Here is a 4100-nt window from a genome sequence, read left to right as displayed (position 1 = left end):
GCTGCCTTAAATGAGCACTAGTGGTCATTTCACAACAGCAGATAATCCACAAGACAACTTTCAATACACAGAGGCTCCAGGGAAAATGTTTCATTAGAAGGTGATGCGAGTAAATTCCAACCCTTGAAACATTAACATCCCTATTACCCTCTGTATAATTCTGCCCTAATGAGAAAATGAAGGTATTGTTTTTCTCCAGAGTACCGTGGCAGACAATGTGGCAACACACATTTCCTTCCCCCTACAATGGACTTCTCAACAATTTTCACGGAACCTTGAAAACTTAAGCGACAACTACAGGGAACATATTTTGATTATGCATTGCATGAAATCCGCATTTTAATCCTGGATAAAATACTTTCTACATGGTTTCCAGTCAAGGCAAATCAGCTCTGCGGAAGTCCACAAGGTGTAAGGAGTTTCATGAAAGGTAAAATTGTCATCCACCTGACTGTAGCATCAGTTGGATTGATGACAATTTTCATTTTCAAGGTTTTCCAGTCAAAGAAACTTATTGAAGCACATTTAATTCATAATAATGTAGTTATTGCACTGTGCAGAATACATCTGACTTATGCGATTTGTGTGGTAGTGCCAAAAATATGTTTCATGCAGTTGCCGCTTAAATTTTGTACACAATAAATAAAACAAGCATAAGGCTGAAGGAATTTGAAACGAATGAATGAATGTAATTCGTCCTAGTCAGTTAGGAAATGAACCTCGGACAAAAAGCTGCAGGAAAGTAGCTTCAGGACATCTAGGGCCCAGAAAACTGGTACAAACAGACATCACACACCGGTGGCTTGCAAGTACCATCCATGTTGGCATGTGGTGACGAATGAACAATTTAACCATCAAGGACAAAGATACAAGAAGCATTGGGGGATAAAAGATGTATGACAAGAGCAAGCACAAGAAAAAAAATGTAAACAAATTGATACTAGAAAATAGTATTATTGGATACTTTTAATAAAATATAACTTCAAGGAAGCTGGAGGCAAAGTATAAATATCATGGGAGGTATCATACTTATTTAACTTAAGAATTCTTATTTTAACTCATAAGCATTATGCTTAAAAGCTTAAAAATTGTAGGCTCTGTTTGCCATAGCTTGTTCTAATGTGTGTGAAACTAACCGTTTATTCATCTTTCTCGATGTTTGCATACCATTTTAGAAAGAGCCTTGAGATGTTCGTAGACACTATGCATTGAAAATCTTGGGGAGTATAAAAATGTCCATCTGAAAAAAAAGTCAATAAGAACATTGTACTCAAGAAAAAGGTTATATGTATGAGCTCTGTGACTCCAGCTCTAAGTATTATTGCTCTTTTCTACACACCTAAAAGCACATTAAAGTTAGGTTTAGGCATGGTTGCCCATACCAGGTAAGAGATATTGAGATTGGATTGGAACATTGGGTTACGGTAGATGAGTTGATGATGCAATGTACTTAATGTGGTTAGTACATCTCATGGCACTCATCAGAGTACTCCAAGAGATTTAAAGTTATTTACAACCTCAATAACAAAATTATTTAGCTTCAGCGAATGATTTAATATCACCTTTTTGCTGAAGGGACAAACAAATACTGCTTTAATCTTTCTTGTATTTAGAAGTAAATCATTTGCTCCAGATCAAGTATCAGGCACACTCAGAATGGCATTAACTCTATTTACAAGCTCTCCTGAGAAGCCACTGAGAAAAAGATGTGTTGTCTCCATGTAAGACATGTTAGTTCATTGGCTATATTGACAATGTCGTTGGAAAATACATTTAGGAATGGCTCTAAAAGGCGGTCCTGAGGAATGTCACATTGGATGAAGCATGTATTGGATTTATAGGCATCAACACAAATAATGCGTCTTCAGTAACTTGAATAGGAACAAAAAAAGTGGCAAAGGAATGCCATGAAGACCATATTTTTGAAGCTTATAAATTAATGTTTCGTGAGTCAACAAGTCAAACACTTTTAAAGTCCACGCATATTCGCAGTGTTAGTTTCTTTTCTTTACTGTTGCCTAAAATCAGGATTCTTTTTTGTAATAATAGAGCTGACTCAATGGACTTCCCTTTAGTAAATTCAAACTGAAACTCTTTCAATAAGTTGTGGTTCTGGAAAAATTCTGGATTTTTTTTAACATTTGCTTTTCCAATGCTTTTGAAAATACAAAGAGGGCAGAAATTTGGCACTAGTTACTGAAGCCACCTTTAAAAATAACTAAAACCTTGCATTAAAATTAAGTTATGGGCTTGTACGTGCCAAAACCACCATCTGATTATGAGACAAGGGTTAATTTGGACCACCTGGGGTTCTTTAACATGCACGTAAATCCAAGTACACGGGTGTTTTCTGCACTTCGCCCCCATCGAAATATGGCCGCCGTGGCCGGGATTTGATCCCGCGCTACCTCATGCTTAGCAGCCCAACACCATAACCACTAAGCAACCACGGCGGGTGTCCCTTGCATTCTTCATTGCTGTAGGAAATGTGCCTGATTTAAGGGAAGGATTAAAGATGTAGTCCAGAATAGGTGCCACAGTCCCAGCTACACACTTAATTGGTTTGATCTGGAGGTATCATTCGTAATCATTGCAGCATGTATATTTTGAATAAATTAGTACAACTAATATTTTTTAGCATTGGTTAGATTCAAACAAAATATAGCTGATGTACAAAACATTTGGTGATCCTGTGTCAGCATCGCCAAAGTTGTAGAGGTTCACTTAAGCGGATCGGAGTCTCCGAGCCTTAGTTCGGGGGCTCCGATCTAATTACATGGGAAAGGAGAATTTGTTTTTCTCGGCAGCCACTGCACCAAATTTTATGAGGCTTGTTGTGAAATGTTGCAGTTTCACTCGAAAGTCGAAGCATCGATATCAAATTAGTAGACAACTATACGAACTAAGGATAGTAGTTTTATCGGCCATATAAACTTGCAAACATTCGCTTACTAACTAAATTAACAAGCACAGTGCCACGCGCGCACAGGTAAACATAAACAAATCTCGCTCGATGACCGCGGGAACTCGCTGTCAAAACGCTGGAATGAGGAGGCGTGGCAGCAGCATCGAGCGGACTGACCTTCATGCCGTCTCTCGCTTCAACGTGAACTAAACGTCGAAAGCATAGTGCATACGAAGCTCCCGGCACTAGTTGCACTTTGTCCACATCCCAGATCGCTTTGAAGAGGAGGCCTGCGTGGGCATGCACTTTTTCCACGTCGCAGATCACATTCAAGATACGGTGCCCACGCAGCCGCCGCCAGAGTACAATGCCCCCCCCCCCCGTGCCTAGCGCGCGGATGCGCGCTTCCGCCCCACCTTTCTCCCTCGCGCGCGCGAGATTGAGCCATGATCGCTGGCTGACCCTCGCAAGGTTTGACTCGCACATACAGCGTACGGCGACAATGTTACTGTGTTTGGGCTTTATGCGCAACCTCACAGCGACGTCCACGACCACGGCGACTACAGAAATGCTCTTGGAGTGTCTATATAATTGCTGTGCAATAAAAGTTAAAATCTAGCGACTGTTCTACTCTTCTAACAACTGCGTACTTAGCGCCGGAGCAGGTTTCTCGCGCGCACCGTATCTTGAAAGCGATCTCCAGACGGCTCTGACCTTTTGTATGCGCTGTGCTCTCGCCGCTCAGTTTCCTTTGAAGCGATAGACCGCACGAACCTTCGCTCGCTGCAGCGGCCGCGCTCGTTCGTGCGCGCTGACACCACGCTTGTTAATTCAGTGAGTCTTTTTTTTTTTTTTTCTCTCAAGTTTCGGTTGCTATTTTGAACGTGGCGTGTACACTGAGCAGGTGCCTCGGAGACCCATGTCTCAGTGATCGGCGCTACTTCCTGTACCTTCGCGAGAGCTAAGCGGTGCGAAGCTCGTTTCTTGGATCTCCATGGCGAACTCTGTTGGTGGAGATCGCCAACGCGGTGACGTTCGTGTCGACTGTAGACGGAGACGACGTCATTGCTGCGCAAATCCAAGCAAGTCGATCCCCTCCAAGCGTAGTATGAGGCAGGGCATTATTATAGATTTTTTTTAAGCCGCACTAATAACTTTTTTTTTTCGGCCGAACGAGTTTTCCGGACTATTTTTC

The sequence above is a fragment of the Dermacentor silvarum genome, chromosome 1 (genome assembly GCF_013339745.2).
Source record: "Dermacentor silvarum isolate Dsil-2018 chromosome 1, BIME_Dsil_1.4, whole genome shotgun sequence".
Lineage (NCBI taxonomy): Eukaryota > Metazoa > Arthropoda > Arachnida > Ixodida > Ixodidae > Dermacentor > Dermacentor silvarum.
This window is presented reverse-complemented; position numbering follows the sequence as displayed.